The following is a 25,000-nucleotide window of genomic DNA, read 5'->3' on the forward strand; positions in this document are numbered from 1 at the left end:
TAATAGTGACCTCCTACAAAACCAACTGTCAGAATTTTTCCTCTTCAATGAAGTTGATCAAACTAACCCCTCCAGTGTTTGGAATGCACATAAAGCATACACGAGAGGTTTACTGATCAAGCTGGGAGCCAGACATAAACAAAATATTTACAAACAAACTGAAGACCTTTTACTCCAAATTAAAGAAAAAGAAAAGGCAAACATTAACAATCCTTCTACCTCAATCCAATTAGCCCTTTTCAACCTAAGACAGGAGCTAAGATTACTACTCTTGACTAAATATGAATGGTCAATAACCCAATCTAAATCCCTCTTTTACTCCCAAAACAATAAAGCAGGGAAATTATTAGCCCAAAAAATCAAAAACAAAAGAGCTAATCGCAACATTAAGTCGATCCTGCACCCCACCTCTGGCAAACTTATCACCAACCCTAAACTAATTGCAGATGCTTTCAGCGACTACTATAGTTCACTCTACAATCTAGCTAACGATCCCAAAACCCTCCAACCCACAACACAGACAATCAACGCCTTTTTAGAACCTCTCTCCCTACCCAAAATCTCAAACTCTCAATTAAACCATCTCAATACCCCCATTTCCCTCGAAGAAGTCTTCTCAGTTATAAAAAACCTCAAAAGCAATAAAGCCCCTGGCCCTGACGGTTTTACAAACGAATATTATCGTTCCTTTCGCAAAGTCTTGGCTCCCAGGCTGGTCAGCATGTTCAACGACATTATCACCACCAACACTACACCCAAAGAATTTCTAGCCGCCTCAATCTCGGTTATCCTTAAACCAGGGAAGGACCCTACCTGTGTAACCAATTATAGACCCATCTCCCTCCTAAATTCCGACACGAAAATATATGCCAAAATTTTGGCCAACCGACTATTTAACATTCTCCCCGAAATTATAGGGCCAGAGCAAGTAGGTTTCGTCAAGGGACGCCAAACTCTTGATGGTACAAGAAGGGTGATCGACCTAATGAGGCTGGCGGAAATCAAGCAAGTGCCTTCTCTGTATCTTACTTTGGATGCAGAGAAGGCATTTGATAGGGTGCACTGGTCCTTTCTACACCACACATTAAACGCATTTGGTATTACCGGTACCTTTGCCTCTGCCATATTAGCATTATACAAAAACCCCTCTGCATCGGTCAACCACGCGGGGTTTAACTCTCAGCCATTCAACATATCCAATGGCACCCGCCAGGGATGCCCTCTATCCCCCATTATATTTGTATTAATAATGGAGACCCTGGCGGAGGCCATTAGATCGAACCCAGACATTTCTGGATTACAAGTTGGAAGTCACAACCACAAAATCGGCCTATTTGCCGATGACGTTATTTTAACAATAACAGACCCTCTCCACTCATTAGAGCATATCATCTCCACTCTCAACACATTTGCCCAAGCCTCTTACTACAAAATTAACGAAGGAAAATCGCTGCTATTAGGGAAACATCTTGACACTCAAACAATTAGCACCTTATCAGAAAAATTTCCCTTCCCATGGACCAAAAATAACTTACCTTACCTAGGAATCACACTACCCAACCAGACAAAGGACCTCTATAAAACCAATTACCTTCCACTCATCTCCATGACCTCAAATGAAATATCCAAAATCACCAGAACAGAACTATCGCATGTAGGACGGGCAAATGCCTTTAAAATGATCATCCTACCCAAAATTCTTTATATCTTCAGAACAATACACATCCCGGTCCCGAAATCCTTTTTTAATAAAATTCAATCCTTATTAGCCTCCTTCTTCTGGAAAAAGAAAAAACATAGAATAGCTATTAACACTCTATACACACCAAAAAAAGACGGAGGCTTTGGCCTTCCCAACATTTATCTATACTATCAAGCTTCTCTACTAGAAACCTCTAAGCAATGGTGGTCCCCATCCTCACACAATCTCTGGGTTAAAGTAGAACAAGAACATCATAAAATGGAGCTCAGAGCCCTCCTCTCAGCTAGTGTTGGGCGAACAGTGTTCGCCACTGTTCGGGTTCTGCAGAACATCACCCTGTTCGGGTGATGTTCGAGTTCGGCCGAACACCTGACGGTGCTCGGCCAAACCGTTCGGCCATATGGCCGAACTAAGAGCGCATGGCCGAACGTTCCCCGAACGTTCGGCTAGCGCTGTGATTGGCCGAACGGGTCACGTGGTTCGGACCCGAACGCGCTCTGATTGGCCGAACTGTCACGTGGTTCGGGTAAATAAATACCCGAACCACGTCATATCTCCGCCATTTGTCTGTGGGTTTAGCTTTGGGTAGGCAGGCAGGGTAGTTCGCGCTCCAGCCACGCTAGCCAGGGTCCCCCCTGTCATTGTGTCACTGCTGGGAACAGTAGTACACCGCTTGCTCAGCCACACTATATAGCATTCTGTTTACTGCCACTCTGTGTACCTCGCTCAGCCACACTATATAGCATTCTGTTTACTGCCACTCTGTGTCTGCTGGGAATAGTAGTACACCGCTTGCTCAGCCACACTATATAGCATTCTGTTTACTGCCACTCTGTGTACCTCGCTCAGCCACACTATATAGCATTCTGTTTACTGCCACTCTGTGTCTGCTGGGAATAGTGGTACACCGCTCGCTCAGCCACACTATATAGCATTCTGTTCACTGTTCTGTGTCTGCTTGGAATAGTGGTACACCGCTCGCTCAGCCACACTATATAGCATTCTGTTTACTGTTCTGTGTCTGCTGGGAATAGTGGTACACCGCTCGCTCAGCCACACTATATAGCATTCTGTTTACTGTTCTGTGTCTGCTGGGAATAGTGGTACACCGCTCGCTCAGCCACACTATATAGCATTCTGTTCACTGTTCTGTGTTTGCTGGGAATAGTGGTACACCGCTCGCTCAGCCACACTATATAGCATTCTGTTCACTGTTCTGTGTCTGCTGGGAATAGTGGTACACCGCTCGCTCAGCCACACTATATAGCATTCTGTTTACTGTTCTGTGTCTGCTGGGAATAGTGGTACACCGCTCGCTCAGCCACACTATATAGCATTCTGTTTACTGTTCTGTGTCTGCTGGGAACAGTAGTACACCGCTCGCTCAGCCAGAGTATATAGCATTGTGTTTACTGCCACTCTGTGTACACCGCTCAGCCAGACTATATACCATTGTTTACTGACACTCTGTGTACACCGCTCAGCCAGACTATATACCATTGTTTACTGACACTCTGTGTACACCGCTCAGCCAGACTATATACTATTGTTTACTGCCACTCTGATTCTGCTGGGAACAGTAGTACACCGCTCGCTCAGCCAGACTATATACCATTGTTTACTGACACTCTGTGTACACCGCTCAGCCAGACTATATACCATTGTTTACTGCCACTCTGATTCTGCTGGGAACAGTAGTACACCGCTCGCTCAGCCAGACTATATACCATTGTTTACTGACACTATATAGCAGACTATATAGCATTGTGTGTACACCGCTCAGCCAGACTATATACCATTGTTTACTGACACTCTGTGTACACCGCTCAGCCAGACTATATACCATTGTTTACTGCCACTCTGATTCTGCTGGGAACAGTAGTACACCGCTCGCTCAGCCAGAGTATATAGCATTGTGTTTACTGCCACTCTGTGTACACCGCTCAGCCAGACTATATACCATTGTTTACTGACACTCTGTGTACACCGCTCAGCCAGACTATATACCATTGTTTACTGACACTCTGTGTACACCGCTCAGCCAGACTATATACCATTGTTTACTGCCACTCTGATTCTGCTGGGAACAGTAGTACACCGCTCGCTCAGCCAGACTATATACCATTGTTTACTGACACTCTGTGTACACCGCTCAGCCAGACTATATACCATTGTTTACTGCCACTCTGATTCTGCTGGGAACAGTAGTACACCGCTCGCTCAGCCAGACTATATACCATTGTTTACTGACACTATATAGCAGACTATATAGCATTGTGTGTACACCGCTCAGCCAGACTATATACCATTGTTTACTGACACTCTGTGTACACCGCTCAGCCAGACTATATACCATTGTTTACTGCCACTCTGATTCTGCTGGGAACAGTAGTACACCGCTCGCTCAGCCAGACTATATACCATTGTTTACTGACACTCTGTGTACACCGCTCAGCCAGACTATATACCATTGTTTACTGCCACTCTGATTCTGCTGGGAACAGTAGTACACCGCTCGCTCAGCCAGACTATATAGCATTGTGTTTACTGCCACTCTGTGTACACCGCTCAGCCACACTATATAGCATTGCATACTCTGCCAGTCAGTGTGTATATTGCTGGGATCAGTAATACTCCACTCACCGTCAACCACTATATGAGCTCAACATGAGTTCCCCAGAGACCTCCGCTGTGAGCAGCACTCCCAACAACAGCAACAGCCAACGCCCCACGCAAGCTATAACATCCACCCCAGCAGCCAGTGGTCAGCAGCAGCCCTCCCCGGAGGAGAACGTTGTGTCCATCAGTCCGTCGCCAGAGCGATTAATGAGGGCTGCCATTGAGGAGATGATGGGGCCTGATGTGGAGGAGGAGGTCTGGCTCAGGCCAGCATCCCAAGTTAATGTTGAGGACGATGAGGGGTCTGTGTCTGGGGATGTTGGGGTGGCAGAGGTGGTGGGTGGGTCAGACTCAGGAGAAGAGTTGTATGATGAGGATGATGATCGGGACCATCTGTATGTGCCTCAGAGTCCGACCCCGGAAAACATGTTGTATCGTGTGTTTAGGTACTAAAATCTGCGTTCCCTCCCAGTAGTGTTGGGCGAACAGTGTTTGCCACTGTTCGGGTTCTGCAGAACATCACCCTGTTCGGGGTGACTATATAGCAGACTATATAGCATTGTGTTTAATGCCACTCTGTGTACACGGCTCAGCCACACTATATAGCATTGTGTTTACTTCCACTCTGTGTCTGCTGGGAACAGTAGTACACCGCTCACCCGCCACTGTATAGCATTGTGCTCTGTGTCACTGCTGACAATAGTGGTACACCGCTCACCCACCACTGTATAGCATTTCTGTACTGCCACTGTACTGCTGCCAGTCAGCGTGTACTTTAAGGATAAGTGAAATGAGGAAGAAATCCGGTGAAAGAGGGAGGGGCAAGGGAAGAGGTGTTTCCCCTGACGGTTCACGTACAGGCCACAGGGGAGCACCCAAGAAAACCCACTCAATACTGCCCATGTTGTCCAGGACAACAACCCTCACAGATCCAAAAGAACAGGACCAGATAATTACTTGGATGACCTCTCAAGCGTCCAGCAGTGGGTTAAGCAGCACCAGCACATCACGCACGAGGTCCGAGTCCTCAGCCAGTTAAAGTCTGGGCTTTCTTTGAAGACTGCACTGAGGATGTTACCATGGCGATTTGCAAGGTGTGCAAGACCCGCCTGAGCAGGGGGAAAAGTATTAACAACCTCTCCACCACCAGCATGAGCCGCCACATTCTATCCAAACATCCCACTCTGTGGGCAAACGCGGCAGGACAGGGTACCACCAGCAACACTGCCTCCCTTGGGTTCACCAGACTCACCACCAGACCCGCCTCAGCAGCAGCAGTAGCCCAGCCATTGCGTGGTTCACAACATTCACAAACATCAGACGATGCTGACACTGTCACTTTCCGGACTAGTGCTCTTGAGGTCTCCCAGTGTTCATCAAACACAACAACCAACAGCCCTTCGGTGTGCAGCGCTACGGTTGAGTTGTCTGTCTCTGAGATGTTTGAGCACAAGAGGAAATTGCCAGCAAATGACCCCCGGGCCGTGGCAGTAACAGCCAGCCAGCATAGCCAAGCTTCTGGCCTGCGAAATGCTGCCATATCGAGTGGTGGAGACAAACAGCTTCAAGGGCATGATGTCAGTGGCCATCCCACGTTACGTGGTTCCCAGCCGCTACCACTTTGCGCGCTCTGCAGTGCCTGAGTTGCATGAGCACGTGGTCAGCTAAATAACCCGAAGCTTGAAGAATGCCGTTGCCTGCAAGGTTCACCTCACCACTGACACCTGGACGAGTGCGTTCGGCCAGGGTCGATACATCTCCCTTACCGCGCACTGGGTGAACCTTGTGGAGCCTGGCAGCGATTCCTCACCTGCTACGGCGCGGGTGTTGCCCACGCCGCAAACAGCTGGATAACAACAGCAGCACCTACCTCTCTGACTCCTTCTCCTCCAACGCATCTCAAAGCTGTACCTCATCCGGAAATGCTAACCCAGCACCAGCAGCAGTAGGATCGTGGAAGCAGTGCAGCACAGCTGTTGGCATGCGTCAGCAAGCGTTGCTGAAGCTGATCTGCCTTGGGGATAAGCAGCACACAGGGGAGGAAATTTGGAGGGGAATAAAGGAACAGACGGATTTGTGGCTGGCACCGCTGGACCTGAAACCGGGCATGAAGCTAGACACCTGGCACAAACTGGCAATGTACACAATAGAGGTGCTGGCTTGCCCGGCAGCCAGCGTTATGTCGGAACGCTGTTTCAGTGCTGCCGGAGGCATCATCACAGATCGGCGTATCCGCCTCTCCACAGAAAATGCAGACCGTCTGACTCAAATTAAAATGAATCAATCCTGGATTGGAAACGACTACGCAACACTCCTGGACCCCAACCAAGTAACATGACCGATGAACATCTGGGATGGTTTAGCGTTTCCGGTCCCTGTTTATTGAACCTCTCATCTGTATTACATTTATGACTGCATGGCGGCAAAAAGCATTGCTGCTATATCCGCACGCTTTTTGTCCTCATGCAAGGCCTGGGTTGTTGTGTCTCACAAAGCGTGGCCTTCTCCTCCTGCGCCTCCTCCTGTTCCATCACGTGTGCTGCTGCTGCTGCTGCTGCTGCTGCTGGGTTACCGTTGCCGGTCCCTGTTTATGGAACCTCTTATCTTTATTACATTTATGACTACATGGCGGTACAAAGCATGCTATCCGCACGCTTTTTGTCCTCATGCAAGGCCTGGGTTGTTGTGTCTCACAAAGCGTGGCCTTCTCCTCCTGCGCCTCCTCCTGTTCCATCACGTGTGCTGCTGCTGCTGCTGCTGCTGCTGGGTTACCGTTGCCGGTCCCTGTTTATGGAACCTCTTATCTTTATTACATTTATGACTACATGGCGGTACAAAGCATGCTATCCGCACGCTTTTTGTCCTCATGCAAGGCCTGGGTTGTTGTGTCTCACAAAGCGTGGCCTTCTCCTCCTGCGCCTCCTCCTGTTCCATCACGTGTGCTGCTGCTGGGTTAGCGTTGCCGCGTGGTCCCTGTTTATTGAACCACTTATCTTTATTACATTTATGACTGCATGGTGGTACAAAGCATGCTATCCGCACGCTTCTTGTCCTCATGCAAGGCCTGGGTTGTTGTGTCTCAAAGCGTGGCCTTCTCCTCCTGCGCCACCCTCCTCCTGTTCCATCACGTGTGCTGCTGCTGGGTTAGCATTACCGGTCCCTTTTCCTGGAACCTCTTATATGTATTACATTTATGACTGCATGCCGACAAAAAGCATGTTACCTGTGCAAAGAAAACAGACATTTCCCGCATTTAAAAGACAGTTTTCCCTTTGAAACTTTAAAATCGATTTTCTCAAAAACTATAAGCTCTTTTTGCTAAATTTTTTTTTCCTCTTGTACCCACTCCCAAGGTGCACATACCCTGTAAATTTGGGGTATGTAGCATGTAAGGAGGCTTTACAAACCACAAAAGTTCGGGTCCCCATTGACTTCCATTATGTTCGAAGTTCGGGTCGAACACCCGAACATCGCGGCCATGTTCGGCCTGTTCGGCCCGAACCCGAACATCTAGATGTTCACCCAACACTACTCTCAGCAATCGCATTAAACCTACCCTATTCTTTACCCCAACTTCCCTCTATGACCGCCACCATAAAAGTATGGAAAACCGTCTGCTCCACCCAATCCCCTAATCCTGATCACATCCAACTAAAAATTCCAATCTCCTTACTCCAGTACTATATCCCCAATCTCTCCACCAAAACTTGGTCCAAAGCAGGCATCAATCTCATTAACAACCTGCTGGAAGATAATACTATCAAATCATTTCCAAAACTAGAGTCCCAATATAAACTCCCAAAAGAGGACTTCTTTAAATACGCCCAACTCTCGCACCTCTTCCCCAAGAAACAGATCACAATCCCCTCTCTGCCCAGATCACTGCATGCTCATCTTCACTCCGACCTGCAGCTCAAAAAAAGGTATTTCATTTTGGTATGATTTCCTCATACACACTAATCCCAACCCCCTTCAAAAGTACGCATCTCACTGGTCAAAAGAAATAGGTTATGACATAGACATCAACCAAATAATTAAAGCCAACTACACCATCACTAAGACCTCCTCCAACATCCTACACTGGGAAACTCTCCAAAAAATCACCCTGAATTGGTACTTAACTCCAATCTCCCTCTCCAAATTTGCTCCCCAAAACTCTAACCTATGCTGGAGGAACTGCAAATCCACAGGTTCTCTCTTACACATATTATGGGAGTGCCCCCCAGCGCAAATTTTATGGGGTAAAATAAGGAAATTAATAGAACAAATTCTGGGATATGAATTTATAATCCCCCCTGAGCTTGCATTGCTCCACATAGGAATTAACTCATTCCCAGCAACTTCCCGCACCTCAATCTCCCACTTAATCTGTGCTACCAGACAAGCTCTCCTACAACAATGGGGCTCCCCCATAATCCCTCCCCTCCCAAAAATAAGGGCACTTGCCCTCAACAATTTAAAGCTTGAACTCATCTTCAAGAAAAATCAAGATACAAACAAATCCCTTCACACAATATCTCATTTAGACCTATCAAACCTATAAAGGCAAAACAAAACAACATTAAAGCCTACTACAACAGACAGACCTGAAATACAGGAGGCCAGGTTATTTTATACATGGTGACTACTTCCAACAGACATCTCTTGTTAATGTTGCTAAAAATTTCTTTCGTTTCTGTTCTCTTTTGAACTTTAGTTACTATATACAGTCGTTTAAAACCCCTTCCCCTGGTTCCCTCCCCCTCCCCTTCCCTTCCCCTTCTCATGTCTACCCATGGGTATACCTAGTCCTACTTCCCTGGTATACCACCAAGACACCTCATCATCCTCAACCAGCTCTATCAAACGACCGAGTAATTCCTTACTCACTTTCAAAGCCCACTATGAGCCAATCAACCATCTAAAGCCCCCTCCCTCCCTTAGAGCAAGCTGCAGGTAGATGGCTTTGCCCCTGCAGCCAATAATAATAACCCCCTCTACAAACTATCATTACTAAGGTCTGACAGTCAGGACACACCTTTCCCTCTCACCGTACACCATTACTCAAACTACTAAAACCCCTCATTAGTTCCTCAGCAACCCCAGACCCTGGTTGAGAACAATCAAAGGTTATCTCTCCAACTAAATCATTATTATCTTACTTTAATAATCCACTGTCATACTCTGTTATATTATTAGATTCTGTTACAATGTTATACCACATGCTAATTATCAGTAGTTTCAAATCTACAATTGTTATCTAAACTGTTATTACTCTCAACGATAAGCTGTACTGTTATAAAATTCAATAAAAATTTATTGGAAAAAAAAAAAAAAAAAAAAGAAGCCTAATAGGTGAGTACTGGAGAGGGAGAGATGCTGCACGTCACTGGCACTGCTAGAAGACATGCAAGGCCTTTGGGCACGCAAGTGTCCCAAGGCTGCTTTAACTTGTGTGTCTTAGAGTCATGTTTGCTGGGTACTAGTGTCCCTCTTCTCGACTGTCAGCCAGCACTGTGGCCAAGTGCCACGGTGACTCTTGCAAATGTCCTTAAATGGCTTCTGGCCTGCAGAGATGTCTTAAGCTTGAGAAGTGCAAAGTGTGGAGGTGTGCCAAAATCCTAGCATTTGCATTGGCCGGGAATCGAACCCAGGCCTCCCGCGTAGCAGGCGAGAATTCTACCACTGAACCACCAATGCCTTGCCCTGTTGCTCGGTGCTGAAAAACGTGGCCAGCCAAATCAGGCCATACAAGATTGCCTTCTTCTGTGCGGATGGCAAAGGTGAGGCTGGCGCCATTTTGCAATTTTTGACATTTCAGCTCAAGCAAGCAAGCCCGGCTAGCTCAGTCGGTAGAGTATGAGACTCTTAATCTCAGGGTCGTGGGTTCGAGCCCCACGTTGGGCGATCAAAGCTTCTCCTTTTACTTTCTACTAGGCAGAGCTCCTCCAAAACGATTACAAACCATCACCAGGCCATCACTTCCTCTTTCACATGCCACTCCCCACTCCCTTTGCTAACAAACGAAAATGTCATCTCAGCTTTCCCCTTCACTTTTACTCACACAACCTCTTTTAACAACTTTTCAGCAAAAGTGCTTCACCACCCCAAGAAAGAGAAAAACACTCCTTCTTACAATCTTACTCATCTTTCCTATACTACTTTTCTTATCTGCTTTTCCCAGATTTCCGTTGGCTTTACTCCAGTCCTTTTGTCAAGGAGAGACTTACAATCAATCACTTGACAAGGAACAACCACCTGAAAGATACTCATTCTCGTATGCCTGGTGCACACCATGCAATTCCCCATCAGATAGATGGGCCGATAGATCCTTTCCGACAGACACGATCGGATTTCCGTTCGGATTTCCGATCACTACTATGCAAATCCATCAGAAAAACGATCGGAAATCAGATCGGACCTGCCGGAAATCATCTGTTCGACCCATCTATCTGACAGGCATTGGTATGGTGTGTATTAGGCTTTGCACTCCAAAGGTGCTCACATAGCAGTATGAGGAGGGCACTCTGCACACGGCCTGAGATTTAGCTGAGAGGATTGAAAAAAAGGAAGTTGCTCTTTCCCTTAACTTGTTTTTAGATGAGGTACTTCCCAACAAAAGTTACAAACCAAAAATCCTTTCAGTCCCGGCAAGCAAAAAAAGTGGTTGCTTTCATTTGACTTAAGTTTGTTACTACTTTTTTTTCTGTACTTTTAGTATGTTTTCTTAATTGCTAGGTGCTGGGAAAGCAAGTTGTAGGTAAGCTGACACAACATCTCAACATCTACTGTGAGAAAACTCAGGACAAAAGTAGAATGAATGAGGGCCTAGAGAGAACGCTCCAAATTTGAGCAAGGCCCTGAGTAGAGTGCAAAGACAACAAGGCAAAAAGTTGTAAAACAACACCAGATGAGCAGAAGCTGCTGACTTGGCATTTCCGAGGCTTTTCTAGACAGTTAAAAAGAAGCCTAATAGGTGAGTACTGGAGAGGGAGAGATTCTGCACGTCACTGGCACTGCTAGAAGACATGCAAGGCCTTTGGGCACGCAAGTGTCCCAAGGCTGCTTTAACTTGTGTGTCTTAGAGTCATGTTTGCTGGGTACTAGGGTCCCTCTTCTCGACTGTCAGCCAGCACTGTGGCCAAGTGCCACGGTGACTCTTGCAAATGTCCTTAAATGGCTTCTGGCCTGCAGAGATGTCTTAAGCTTGAGAAGTGCAAAGTGTGGAGGTGTGCCAAAATCCTAGCATTTGCATTGGCCGGGAATCGAACCCAGGCCTCCCGCGTGGCAGGCGAGAATTCTTCCACTGAACCACCAATGCCTTGCCCTGTTGCTCGGTGCTGAAAAACGTGGCCAGCCAAATCAGGCCATACAAGATTGCCTTCTTCTGTGCGGATGGCAAAGGTGAGGCTGGCGCCATTTTGCAATTTTTGACATTTCAGCTCAAGCAAGCAAGCCCGGCTAGCTCAGTCGGTAGAGCATGAGACTCTTAATCTCAGGGTCGTGGGTTCGAGCCCCACGTTGAGCGATCAAAGCTTCTCCTTTTACTTTCTACTAGGCAGAGCTCCTCCAAAACGATTACAAACCATCACCAGGCCATCACTTCCTCTTTCACATGCCACTCCCCACTCCCTTTGCTAACAAACAAAAATGTCATCTCAGCTTTCCCCTTCACTTTTACTCACACAACCTCTTTTAACAACTTTTCAGCAAAAGTGCTTCACCACCCCAAGAAAGAGAAAAACACTCCTTCTTACAATCTTACTCATCTTTCCTATACTACTTTTCTTATCTGCTTTTCCCAGATTTCCGTTGGCTTTACTCCAGTCCTTTTGTCAAGGAGAGACTTACAATCAATCACTTGACAAGGAACAACCACCTGAAAGATACTCATTCTCGTATGCCTGGTGCACACCATGCAATTCCCCATCAGATAGATGGGCCGATAGATCCTTTCCGACAGACACGATCGGATTTCCGTTCGGATTTCCGATCACTACTATGCAAATCCATCAGAAAAACGATCGGAAATCAGATCGGACCTGCCGGAAATCATCTGTTCGACCCATCTATCTGACAGGCATTGGTATGGTGTGTATTAGGCTTTGCCCTCCAAAGGTGCTCACATAGCAGTATGAGGAGGGCACTCTGCACACGGCCTGAGATTTAGCTGAGAGGATTGAAAAAAAGGAAGTTGCTCTTTCCCTTAACTTGTTTTTAGATGAGGTACTTCCCAACAAAAGTTACAAACCAAAAATCCTTTCAGTCCCGGCAAGCAAAAAAAGTGGTTGCTTTCATTTGACTTAAGTTTGTTACTACTTTTTTTTCTGTACTTTTAGTATGTTTTCTTAATTGCTAGGTGCTGGGAAAGCAAGTTGTAGGTAAGCTGACACAACATCTCAACATCTACTGTGAGAAAACTCAGGACAAAAGTAGAATGAATGAGGGCCTAGAGAGAACGCTCCAAATTTGAGCAAGGCCCTGAGTAGAGTGCAAAGACAACAAGGCAAAAAGTTGTAAAACAACACCAGATGAGCAGAAGCTGCTGACTTGGCATTTCCGAGGCTTTTCTAGACAGTTAAAAAGAAGCCTAATAGGTGAGTACTGGAGAGGGAGAGATTCTGCACGTCACTGGCACTGCTAGAAGACATGCAAGGCCTTTGGGCACGCAAGTGTCCCAAGGCTGCTTTAACTTGTGTGTCTTAGAGTCATGTTTGCTGGGTACTAGGGTCCCTCTTCTCGACTGTCAGCCAGCACTGTGGCCAAGTGCCACGGTGACTCTTGCAAATGTCCTTAAATGGCTTCTGGCCTGCAGAGATGTCTTAAGCTTGAGAAGTGCAAAGTGTGGAGGTGTGCCAAAATCCTAGCATTTGCATTGGCCGGGAATCGAACCCAGGCCTCCCGCGTGGCAGGCGAGAATACTTCCACTGAACCACCAATGCCTTGCCCTGTTGCTCGGTGCTGAAAAACGTGGCCAGCCAAATCAGGCCATACAAGATTGCCTTCTTCTGTGCGGATGGCAAAGGTGAGGCTGGCGCCATTTTGCAATTTTTGACATTTCAGCTCAAGCAAGCAAGCCCGGCTAGCTCAGTCGGTAGAGCATGAGACTCTTAATCTCAGGGTCGTGGGTTCGAGCCCCACGTTGAGCGATCAAAGCTTCTCCTTTTACTTTCTACTAGGCAGAGCTCCTCCAAAACGATTACAAACCATCACCAGGCCATCACTTCCTCTTTCACATGCCACTCCCCACTCCCTTTGCTAACAAACGAAAATGTCATCTCAGCTTTCCCCTTCACTTTTACTCACACAACCTCTTTTAACAACTTTTCAGCAAAAGTGCTTCACCACCCCAAGAAAGAGAAAAACACTCCTTCTTACAATCTTACTCATCTTTCCTATACTACTTTTCTTATCTGCTTTTCCCAGATTTCCGTTGGCTTTACTCCAGTCCTTTTGTCAAGGAGAGACTTACAATCAATCACTTGACAAGGAACAACCACCTGAAAGATACTCATTCTCGTATGCCTGGTGCACACCATGCAATTCCCCATCAGATAGATGGGCCGATAGATCCTTTCCGACAGACACGATCGGATTTCCGTTCGGATTTCCGATCACTACTATGCAAATCCATCAGAAAAACGATCGGAAATCAGATCGGACCTGCCGGAAATCATCTGTTCGACCCATCTATCTGACAGGCATTGGTATGGTGTGTATTAGGCTTTGCACTCCAAAGGTGCTCACATAGCAGTATGAGGAGGGCACTCTGCACACGGCCTGAGATTTAGCTGAGAGGATTGAAAAAAAGGAAGTTGCTCTTTCCCTTAACTTGTTTTTAGATGAGGTACTTCCCAACAAAAGTTACAAACCAAAAAGCCTTTCAGTCCCGGCAAGCAAAAAAAGTGGTTGCTTTCATTTGACTTAAGTTTGTTACTACTTTTTTTTCTGTACTTTTAGTATGTTTTCTTAATTGCTAGGTGCTGGGAAAGCAAGTTGTAGGTAAGCTGACACAACATCTCAACATCTACTGTGAGAAAACTCAGGACAAAAGTAGAATGAATGAGGGCCTAGAGAGAACGCTCCAAATTTGAGCAAGGCCCTGAGTAGAGTGCAAAGACAACAAGGCAAAAAGTTGTAAAACAACACCAGATGAGCAGATGCTGCTGACTTGGCATTTCCGAGGCTTTTCTAGACAGTTAAAAAGAAGCCTAATAGGTGAGTACTGGAGAGGGAGAGATGCTGCACATCACTGGCACTGCTAGAAGACATGCAAGGCCTTTGGGCACGCAAGTGTCCCAAGGCTGCTTTAACTTGTGTGTCTTAGAGTCATGTTTGCTGGGTACTAGGGTCCCTCTTCTCGACTGTCAGCCAGCACTTTGGCCAAGTGCCACGGTGACTCTTGCAAATGTCCTTAAATGGCTTCTGGCCTGCAGAGATGTCTTAAGCTTGAGAAGTGCAAAGTGTGGAGGTGTGCCAAAATCCTAGCATTTGCATTGGCCAGGAATCGAACCCGGGCCTCCCGCGTGGCAGGCGAGAATTCTACCACTGAACCACCAATGCCTTGCCCTGTTGCTCGGTGCTGAAAAACGTGGCCAGCCAAATCAGGCCATACAAGATTGCCTTCTTCTGTGCGGATGGCAAAGGTGAGGCTGGCGCCATTTTGCAATTTTTGACATTTCAGCTCAAGCAAGCAAGCCCGGCTAGCTCAGTCGGTAGAGCATGAGACTCTTAATCTCAGGGTCGTGGGTTCGAGCCCCACGTTGGGCGATCAAAGCTTCTCCTTTTACTTTCTACTAGGCAGAGCTCCTCCAAAACGATTACAAACCATCACCAGGCCATCACTTCCTCTTTCACATGCCACTCCCCACTCCCTTTGCTAACAAACGAAAATGTCATCTCAGCTTTCCCCTTCACTTTTACTCACACAACCTCTTTTAACAACTTTTCAGCAAAAGTGCTTCACCACCCCAAGAAAGAGAAAAACACTCCTTCTTACAATCTTACTCATCTTTCCTATACTACTTTTCTTATCTGCTTTTCCCAGATTTCCGTTGGCTTTACTCCAGTCCTTTTGTCAAGGAGAGACTTACAATCAATCACTTGACAAGGAACAACCACCTGAAAGATACTCATTCTCGTATGCCTGGTGCACACCATGCAATTCCCCATCAGATAGATGGGCCGATAGATCCTTTCCGACAGACACGATCGGATTTCCGTTCGGATTTCCGATCACTACTATGCAAATCCATCAGAAAAACGATCGGAAATCAGATCGGACCTGCCGGGAATCATCTGTTCGACCCATCTATCTGACAGGCATTGGTATGGTGTGTATTAGGCTTTGCACTCCAAAGGTGCTCACATAGCAGTATGAGGAGGGCACTCTGCACACGGCCTGAGATTTAGCTGAGAGGATTGAAAAAAAGGAAGTTGCTCTTTCCCTTAACTTGTTTTTAGATGAGGTACTTCCCAACAAAAGTTACAAACCAAAAAGCCTTTCAGTCCCGGCAAGCAAAAAAAGTGGTTGCTTTCATTTGACTTAAAGGGACTCCGAGCTTAGCAAAAAAAGTAAAGTTGTACTCACCAGGGTCTTTCTCCAGCCCAGTGCTGGTCGGGAGGTCCCACGCCGGCGTCCTGGCTCCTCTCCTTCACCCCGCTCCGGTATGGCTGACAGGCCGCAGCCCGGGCGACACTCGGTGGAGTGTCGGGCTGCAGCTTCCGCGTATGACGCGGATTACGTCACACGCCGGCCGCCTCGCGTCATCACGGCGGCCGGCGTGAAAGTACTGCGCATGCGCGCTTTAATCGCGCATGCGCAGTACTTTCACGCCGGCCGCCGTGATGACGCGAGGCGGCCGGCGTGTGACGTAATCCGCGTCATACGCGGAAGCTGCAGCCCGACACTCCACCGAGTGTCGCCCGGGCTGCGGCCTGTCAGCCATACCGGAGCGGGGTGAAGGAGAGGAGCCAGGACGCCGGCGTGGGACCTCCCGACCAGCACTGGGCTGGAGAAAGACCCTGGTGAGTACAACTTTACTTTTTTCGCTGAGCTCGGAGTCCCTTTAAGTTTGTTACTACTTTTTTTTCTGTACTTTTAGTATGTTTTCTTAATTGCTAGGTGCTGGGAAAGCAAGTTGTAGGTAAGCTGACACAACATCTCAACATCTACTGTGAGAAAACTCAGGACAAAAGTAGAATGAATGAGGGCCTAGAGAGAACGCTCCAAATTTGAGCAAGGCCCTGAGTAGAGTGCAAAGACAACAAGGCAAAAAGTTGTAAAACAACACCAGATGAGCAGATGCTGCTGACTTGGCATTTCCGAGGCTTTTCTAGACAGTTAAAAAGAAGCCTAATAGGTGAGTACTGGAGAGGGAGAGATGCTGCACATCACTGGCACTGCTAGAAGACATGCAAGGCCTTTGGGCACGCAAGTGTCCCAAGGCTGCTTTAACTTGTGTGTCTTAGAGTCATGTTTGCTGGGTACTAGGGTCCCTCTTCTCGACTGTCAGCCAGCACTGTGGCCAAGTGCCACGGTGACTCTTGCAAATGTCCTTAAATGGCTTCTGGCCTGCAGAGATGTCTTAAGCTTGAGAAGTGCAAAGTGTGGAGGTGTGCCAAAATCCTAGCATTTGCATTGGCCGGGAATCGAACCCAGGGCTCCCGCGTGGCAGGCGAGAATTCTACCACTGAACCACCAATGCCTTGCCCTGTTGCTCGGTGCTGAAAAACGTGGCCAGCCAAATCAGGCCATACAAGATTGCCTTCTTCTGTGCGGATGGCAAAGGTGAGGCTGGCGCCATTTTGCAATTTTTGACATTTCAGCTCAAGCAAGCAAGCCCGGCTAGCTCAGTCGGTAGAGCATGAGACTCTTAATCTCAGGGTCGTGGGTTCGAGCCCCACGTTGGGCGATCAAAGCTTCTCCTTTTACTTTCTACTAGGCAGAGCTCCTCCAAAACGATTACAAACCATCACCAGGCCATCACTTCCTCTTTCACATGCCACTCCCCACTCCCTTTGCTAACAAACGAAAATGTCATCTCAGCTTTCCCCTTCACTTTTACTCACACAACCTCTTTTAACAACTTTTCAGCAAAAGTGCTTCACCACCCCAAGAAAGAGAAAAACACTCCTTCTTACAATCTTACTCATCTTTCCTATACTACTTTTCTTATCTGCTTTTCCCAGATTTCCGTTGGCTTTACTCCAGTCCTTTTGTCAAGGAGAGACTTACAATCAATCACTTGACAAGGAACAACCACCTGAAAGATACTCATTCTCGTATGCCTGGTGCACACCATGCAATTCCCCATCAGATAGATGGGCCGATAGATCCTTTCCGACAGACACGATCGGATTTCCGTTCGGATTTCCGATCACTACTATGCAAATCCATCAGAAAAACGATCGGAAATCAGATCGGACCTGCCGGAAATCATCTGTTCGACCCATCTATCTGACAGGCATTGGTATGGTGTGTATTAGGCTTTGCACTCCAAAGGTGCTCACATAGCAGTATGAGGAGGGCACTCTGCACACGGCCTGAGATTTAGCTGAGAGGATTGAAAAAAAGGAAGTTGCTCTTTCCCTTAACTTGTTTTTAGATGAGGTACTTCCCAACAAAAGTTACAAACCAAAAAGCCTTTCAGTCCCGGCAAGCAAAAAAAGTGGTTGCTTTCATTTGACTTAAGTTTGTTACTACTTTTTTTTTCTGTACTTTTAGTATGTTTTCTTAATTGCTAGGTGCTGGGAAAGCAAGTTGTAGGTAAGCTGACACAACATCTCAACATCTACTGTAAGAAAACTCAGGACAAAAGTAGAATGAATGAGGGCCTAGAGAGAACGCTCCAAATTTGAGCAAGGCCCTGAGTAGAGTGCAAAGACAACAAGGCAAAAAGTTGTAAAACAACACCAGATGAGCAGATGCTGCTGACTTGGCATTTCCGAGGCTTTTCTAGACAGTTAAAAAGAAGCCTAATAGGTGAGTACTGGAGAGGGAGAGATGCTGCACGTCACTGGCACTGCTAGAAGACATGCAAGGCCTTTGGGCACGCAAGTGTCCCAAGGCTGCTTTAACTTGTGTGTCTTAGAGTCATGTTTGCTGGGTACTAGGGTCCCTCTTCTCGACTGTCAGCCAGCACTGTGGCCAAGTGCCACGGTGACTCTTGCAAATGTCCTTAAATGGCTTCTGGCCTGCAGAGATGTCTTAAGCTTGAGAAGTGCAAAGTGTGGAGGTGTGCCAAAATCCTAGCATTTGCATTGGCCGGGAATCGAACCCGGGACTCCCGCGTGGCAGGCGAGAATTCTACCACTGAACCACCAATGCCTTGCCCTGTTGCTCGGTGCTGAAAAACGTGGCCAGCCAAATCAGGCCATACAAGATTGCCTTCTTCTGTGCGGATGGCAAAGGTGAGGCTGGCGCCATTTTGCAATTTTTGACATTTCAGCTCAAGCAAGCAAGCCTGGCTAGCTCAGTCGGTAGAGCATGAGACTCTTAATCTCAGGGTCGTGGGTTCGAGCCCCACGTTGGGCGATCAAAGCTTCTCCTTTTACTTTCTACTAGGCAGAGCTCCTCCAAAACGATTACAAACCATCACCAGGCCATCACTTCCTCTTTCACATGCCACTCCCCACTCCCTTTGCTAACAAACGAAAATGTCATCTCAGCTTTCCCCTTCACTTTTACTCACACAACCTCTTTTAACAACTTTTCAGCAAAAGTGCTTCACCACCCCAAGAAAGAGAAAAACACTCCTTCTTACAATCTTACTCATCTTTCCTATACTACTTTTCTTATCTGCTTTTCCCAGATTTCCGTTGGCTTTACTCCAGTCCTTTTGTCAAGGAGAGACTTACAATCAATCACTTGACAAGGAACAACCACCTGAAAGATACTCATTCTCGTATGCCTGGTGCACACCATGCAATTCCCCATCAGATAGATGGGCCGATAGATCCTTTCCGACAGACACGATCGGATTTCCGTTCGGATTTCCGATCACTACTATGCAAATCCATCAGAAAAACGATCGGAAATCAGATCGGACCTGCCGGAAATCATCTGTTCGACCCATCTATCTGACAGGCATTGGTATGGTGTGTATTAGGCTTTGCACTCCAAAGGTGCTCACATAGCAGTATGAGGAGGGCACTCTGCACACGGCCTGAGATTTAGCTGAGAGGATTGAAAAAAAGGAAGTTGCTCTTTCCCTTAACTTGTTTTTAGATGAGGTACTTCCCAACAAAAGTTACAAACCAAAAAGCCTTTCAGTCCCGGCAAGCAAAAAAAGTGGTTGCTTTCATTTGACTTAAGTTTGTTACTACTTTTTTTTCTGTACTTTTAGTATGTTTTCTTAATTGCTAGGTGCTGGGAAAGCAAGTTGTAGGTAAGCTGACACAACATCTCAACATGTACTGTGAGAAAACTCAGGACAAAAGTAGAATGAATGAGGGCCTAGAGAGAACGCTCCAAATTTGAGCAAGGCCCTGAGTAGAGTGCAAAGACAACAAGGCAAAAAGTTGTAAAACAACACCAGATGAGCAGATGCTGCTGACTTGGCATTTCCGAGGCTTTTCTAGACAGTTAAAAAGAAGCCTAATAGGTGAGTACTGGAGAGGGAGAGATGCTGCACGTCACTGGCACTGCTAGAAGACATGCAAGGCCTTTGGGCACGCAAGTGTCCCAAGGCTGCTTTAACTTGTGTGTCTTAGAGTCATGTTTGCTGGGTACTAGGGTCCCTCTTCTCGACTGTCAGCCAGCACTGTGGCCAAGTGCCACGGTGACTCTTGCAAATGTCCTTAAATGGCTTCTGGCCTGCAGAGATGTCTTAAGCTTGAGAAGTGCAAAGTGTGGAGGTGTGCCAAAATCCTAGCATTTGCATTGGCCGGGAATCGAACCCAGGCCTCCCGCGTGGCAGGCGAGAATTCTACCACTGAACCACCAATGCCTTGCCCTGTTGCTCGGTGCTGAAAAACGTGGCCAGCCAAATCAGGCCATACAAGATTGCCTTCTTCTGTGCGGATGGCAAAGGTGAGGCTGGCGCCATTTTGCAATTTTTGACATTTCAGCTCAAGCAAGCAAGCCTGGCTAGCTCAGTCGGTAGAGCATGAGACTCTTAATCTCAGGGTCGTGGGTTCAAGCCCCACGTTGGGCGATCAAAGCTTCTCCTTTTACTTTCTACTAGGCAGAGCTCCTCCAAAACGATTACAAACCATCACCAGGCCATCACTTCCTCTTTCACATGCCACTCCCCACTCCCTTTGCTAACAAACGAAAATGTCATCTCAGCTTTCCCCTTCACTTTTACTCACACAACCTCTTTTAACAACTTTTCAGCAAAAGTGCTTCACCACCCCAAGAAAGAGAAAAACACTCCTTCTTACAATCTTACTCATCTTTCCTATACTACTTTTCTTATCTGCTTTTCCCAGATTTCCGTTGGCTTTACTCCAGTCCTTTTGTCAAGGAGAGACTTACAATCAATCACTTGACAAGGAACAACCACCTGAAAGATACTCATTCTCGTATGCCTGGTGCACACCATGCAATTCCCCATCAGATAGATGGGCCGATAGATCCTTTCCGACAGACACGATCGGATTTCCGTTCGGATTTCCGATCACTACTATGCAAATCCATCAGAAAAACGATCGGAAATCAGATCGGACCTGCCGGAAATCATCTGTTCGACCCATCTATCTGACAGGCATTGGTATGGTGTGTATTAGGCTTTGCACTCCAAAGGTGCTCACATAGCAGTATGAGGAGGGCACTCTGCACACGGCCTGAGATTTAGCTGAGAGGATTGAAAAAAAGGAAGTTGCTCTTTCCCTTAACTTGTTTTTAGATGAGGTACTTCCCAACAAAAGTTACAAACCAAAAAGCCTTTCAGTCCCGGCAAGCAAAAAAAGTGGTTGCTTTCATTTGACTTAAGTTTGTTACTACTTTTTTTTCTGTACTTTTAGTATGTTTTCTTAATTGCTAGGTGCTGGGAAAGCAAGTTGTAGGTAAGCTGACACAACATCTCAACATCTACTGTGAGAAAACTCAGGACAAAAGTAGAATGAATGAGGGCCTAGAGAGAACGCTCCAAATTTGAGCAAGGCCCTGAGTAGAGTGCAAAGACAACAAGGCAAAAAGTTGTAAAACAACACCAGATGAGCAGATGCTGCTGACTTGGCATTTCCGAGGCTTTTCTAGACAGTTAAAAAGAAGCCTAATAGGTGAGTACTGGAGAGGGAGAGATGCTGCACGTCACTGGCACTGCTAGAAGACATGCAAGGCCTTTGGGCACGCAAGTGTCCCAAGGCTGCTTTAACTTGTGTGTCTTAGAGTCATGTTTGCTGGGTACTAGGGTCCCTCTTCTCGACTGTCAGCCAGCACTGTGGCCAAGTGCCACGGTGACTCTTGCAAATGTCCTTAAATGGCTTCTGGCCTGCAGAGATGTCTTAAGCTTGAGAAGTGCAAAGTGTGGAGGTGTGCCAAAATCCTAGCATTTGCATTGGCCGGGAATCGAACCCGGGCCTCCCGCGTGGCAGGCGAGAATTCTACCACTGAACCACCAATGCCTTGCCCTGTTGCTCGGTGCTGAAAAACGTGGCCAGCCAAATCAGGCCATACAAGATTGCCTTCTTCTGTGCGGATGGCAAAGGTGAGGCTGGCGCCATTTTGCAATTTTTGACATTTCAGCTCAAGCAAGCAAGCCCGGCTAGCTCAGTCGGTAGAGCATGAGACTCTTAATCTCAGGGTCGTGGGTTCGAGCCCCACGTTGGGCGATCAAAGCTTCTCCTTTTACTTTCTACTAGGCAGAGCTCCTCCAAAACGATTACAAACCATCACCAGGCCATCACTTCCTCTTTCACATGCCACTCCCCACTCCCTTTGCTAACAAACGAAAATGTCATCTCAGCTTTCCCCTTCACTTTTACTCACACAACCTCTTTTAACAACTTTTCAGCAAAAGTGCTTCACCACCCCAAGAAAGAGAAAAACACTCCTTCTTACAATCTTACTCATCTTTCCTATACTACTTTTCTTATCTGCTTTTCCCAGATTTCCGTTGGCTTTACTCCAGTCCTTTTGTCAAGGAGAGACTTACAATCAATCACTTGACAAGGAACAACCACCTGAAAGATACTCATTCTCGTATGCCTGGTGCACACCATGCAATTCCCCATCAGATAGATGGGCCGATAGATCCTTTCCGACAGACACGATCGGATTTCCGTTCGGATTTCCGATCACTACTATGCAAATCCATCAGAAAAACGATCGGAAATCAGATCGGACCTGCCGGAAATCATCTGTTCGACCCATCTATCTGACAGGCATTGGTATGGTGTGTATTAGGCTTTGCACTCCAAAGGTGCTCACATAGCAGTATGAGGAGGGCACTCTGCACACGGCCTGAGATTTAGCTGAGAGGATTGAAAAAAAGGAAGTTGCTCTTTCCCTTAACTTGTTTTTAGATGAGGTACTTCCCAACAAAAGTTACAAACCAAAAAGCCTTTCAGTCCCGGCAAGCAAAAAAAGTGGTTGCTTTCATTTGACTTAAGTTTGTTACTACTTTTTTTTTTCTGTACTTTTAGTATGTTTTCTTAATTGCTAGGTGCTGGGAAAGCAAGTTGTAGGTAAGCTGACACAACATCTCAACATGTACTGTGAGAAAACTCAGGACAAAAGTAGAATGAATGAGGGCCTAGAGAGAACGCTCCAAATTTGAGCAAGGCCCTGAGTAGAGTGCAAAGACAACAAGGCAAAAAGTTGTAAAACAACACCAGATGAGCAGATGCTGCTGACTTGGCATTTCCGAGGCTTTTCTAGACAGTTAAAAAGAAGCCTAATAGGTGAGTACTGGAGAGGGAGAGATGCTGCACGTCACTGGCACTGCTAGAAGACATGCAAGGCCTTTGGGCACGCAAGTGTCCCAAGGCTGCTTTAACTTGTGTGTCTTAGAGTCATGTTTGCTGGGTACTAGGGTCCCTCTTCTCGACTGTCAGCCAGCACTGTGGCCAAGTGCCACGGTGACTCTTGCAAATGTCCTTAAATGGCTTCTGGCCTGCAGAGATGTCTTAAGCTTGAGAAGTGCAAAGTGTGGAGGTGTGCCAAAATCCTAGCATTTGCATTGGCCGGGAATCGAACCCGGGCCTCCCGCGTGGCAGGCGAGAATTCTACCACTGAACCACCAATGCCTTGCCCTGTTGCTCGGTGCTGAAAAACGTGGCCAGCCAAATCAGGCCATACAAGATTGCCTTCTTCTGTGCGGATGGCAAAGGTGAGGCTGGCGCCATTTTGCAATTTTTGACATTTCAGCTCAAGCAAGCAAGCCCGGCTAGCTCAGTCGGTAGAGCATGAGACTCTTAATCTCAGGGTCGTGGGTTCGAGCCCCACGTTGGGCGATCAAAGCTTCTCCTTTTACTTTCTACTAGGCAGAGCTCCTCCAAAACGATTACAAACCATCACCAGGCCATCACTTCCTCTTTCACATGCCACTCCCCACTCCCTTTGCTAACAAACGAAAATGTCATCTCAGCTTTCCCCTTCACTTTTACTCACACAACCTCTTTTAACAACTTTTCAGCAAAAGTGCTTCACCACCCCAAGAAAGAGAAAAACACTCCTTCTTACAATCTTACTCATCTTTCCTATACTACTTTTCTTATCTGCTTTTCCCAGATTTCCGTTGGCTTTACTCCAGTCCTTTTGTCAAGGAGAGACTTACAATCAATCACTTGACAAGGAACAACCACCTGAAAGATACTCATTCTCGTATGCCTGGTGCACACCATGCAATTCCCCATCAGATAGATGGGCCGATAGATCCTTTCCGACAGACACGATCGGATTTCCGTTCGGATTTCCGATCACTACTATGCAAATCCATCAGAAAAACGATCGGAAATCAGATCGGACCTGCCGGAAATCATCTGTTCGACCCATCTATCTGACAGGCATTGGTATGGTGTGTATTAGGCTTTGCACTCCAAAGGTGCTCACATAGCAGTATGAGGAGGGCACTCTGCACACGGCCTGAGATTTAGCTGAGAGGATTGAAAAAAAGGAAGTTGCTCTTTCCCTTAACTTGTTTTTAGATGAGGTACTTCCCAACAAAAGTTACAAACCAAAAAGCCTTTCAGTCCCGGCAAGCAAAAAAAGTGGTTGCTTTCATTTGACTTAAGTTTGTTACTACTTTTTTTTTCTGTACTTTTAGTATGTTTTCTTAATTGCTAGGTGCTGGGAAAGCAAGTTGTAGGTAAGCTGACACAACATCTCAACATGTACTGTGAGAAAACTCAGGACAAAAGTAGAATGAATGAGGGCCTAGAGAGAACGCTCCAAATTTGAGCAAGGCCCTGAGTAGAGTGCAAAGACAACAAGGCAAAAAGTTGTAAAACAACACCAGATGAGCAGATGCTGCTGACTTGGCATTTCCGAGGCTTTTCTAGACAGTTAAAAAGAAGCCTAATAGGTGAGTACTGGAGAGGGAGAGATGCTGCACGTCACTGGCACTGCTAGAAGACATGCAAGGCCTTTGGGCACGCAAGTGTCCCAAGGCTGCTTTAACTTGTGTGTCTTAGAGTCATGTTTGCTGGGTACTAGGGTCCCTCTTCTCGACTGTCAGCCAGCACTGTGGCCAAGTGCCACGGTGACTCTTGCAAATGTCCTTAAATGGCTTCTGGCCTGCAGAGATGTCTTAA

The 25,000-nt window shown here is 46.8% G+C and overlaps 13 non-coding genes across 13 annotated transcripts; 7 read left to right on the forward strand and 6 right to left on the reverse strand.

Moving 5' to 3' along the window:
- Positions 1 to 9,929: 9,929 nt before the first annotated feature.
- Positions 9,930 to 10,000, reverse strand: TRNAS-GCU (transfer RNA serine (anticodon GCU)). The gene has a single exon. It is a non-coding gene; the product is annotated as a tRNA-Ser (tRNA).
- A 134-nt stretch (positions 10,001 to 10,134) lies between these two features.
- Positions 10,135 to 10,207, forward strand: TRNAK-CUU (transfer RNA lysine (anticodon CUU)). Its single transcript has one exon. It is a non-coding gene; the product is annotated as a tRNA-Lys (tRNA).
- Positions 10,208 to 14,997: 4,790 nt separating this feature from the next.
- On the forward strand, positions 14,998 to 15,070 carry TRNAK-CUU (transfer RNA lysine (anticodon CUU)). The gene has a single exon. It is a non-coding gene; the product is annotated as a tRNA-Lys (tRNA).
- Positions 15,071 to 16,936: 1,866 nt separating this feature from the next.
- On the reverse strand, positions 16,937 to 17,007 carry TRNAG-GCC (transfer RNA glycine (anticodon GCC)). Its single transcript has one exon. It is a non-coding gene; the product is annotated as a tRNA-Gly (tRNA).
- Positions 17,008 to 17,141: 134 nt separating this feature from the next.
- Positions 17,142 to 17,214, forward strand: TRNAK-CUU (transfer RNA lysine (anticodon CUU)). The gene has a single exon. It is a non-coding gene; the product is annotated as a tRNA-Lys (tRNA).
- Positions 17,215 to 18,558: 1,344 nt separating this feature from the next.
- Positions 18,559 to 18,629, reverse strand: TRNAG-GCC (transfer RNA glycine (anticodon GCC)). The gene has a single exon. It is a non-coding gene; the product is annotated as a tRNA-Gly (tRNA).
- Positions 18,630 to 18,763: 134 nt separating this feature from the next.
- Positions 18,764 to 18,836, forward strand: TRNAK-CUU (transfer RNA lysine (anticodon CUU)). Its single transcript has one exon. It is a non-coding gene; the product is annotated as a tRNA-Lys (tRNA).
- A 1,343-nt stretch (positions 18,837 to 20,179) lies between these two features.
- TRNAG-GCC (transfer RNA glycine (anticodon GCC)) lies at positions 20,180 to 20,250 on the reverse strand. Its single transcript has one exon. It is a non-coding gene; the product is annotated as a tRNA-Gly (tRNA).
- Positions 20,251 to 20,384: 134 nt separating this feature from the next.
- TRNAK-CUU (transfer RNA lysine (anticodon CUU)) lies at positions 20,385 to 20,457 on the forward strand. The gene has a single exon. It is a non-coding gene; the product is annotated as a tRNA-Lys (tRNA).
- A 1,343-nt stretch (positions 20,458 to 21,800) lies between these two features.
- TRNAG-GCC (transfer RNA glycine (anticodon GCC)) lies at positions 21,801 to 21,871 on the reverse strand. The gene has a single exon. It is a non-coding gene; the product is annotated as a tRNA-Gly (tRNA).
- Positions 21,872 to 22,005: 134 nt separating this feature from the next.
- TRNAK-CUU (transfer RNA lysine (anticodon CUU)) lies at positions 22,006 to 22,078 on the forward strand. The gene has a single exon. It is a non-coding gene; the product is annotated as a tRNA-Lys (tRNA).
- A 1,345-nt stretch (positions 22,079 to 23,423) lies between these two features.
- Positions 23,424 to 23,494, reverse strand: TRNAG-GCC (transfer RNA glycine (anticodon GCC)). Its single transcript has one exon. It is a non-coding gene; the product is annotated as a tRNA-Gly (tRNA).
- Positions 23,495 to 23,628: 134 nt separating this feature from the next.
- On the forward strand, positions 23,629 to 23,701 carry TRNAK-CUU (transfer RNA lysine (anticodon CUU)). Its single transcript has one exon. It is a non-coding gene; the product is annotated as a tRNA-Lys (tRNA).
- The last annotated feature ends 1,299 nt before the right edge of the window (positions 23,702 to 25,000 follow it).

This window comes from Hyperolius riggenbachi, chromosome 4 (genome assembly GCF_040937935.1).
Source record: "Hyperolius riggenbachi isolate aHypRig1 chromosome 4, aHypRig1.pri, whole genome shotgun sequence".
NCBI lineage: Eukaryota > Metazoa > Chordata > Amphibia > Anura > Hyperoliidae > Hyperolius > Hyperolius riggenbachi.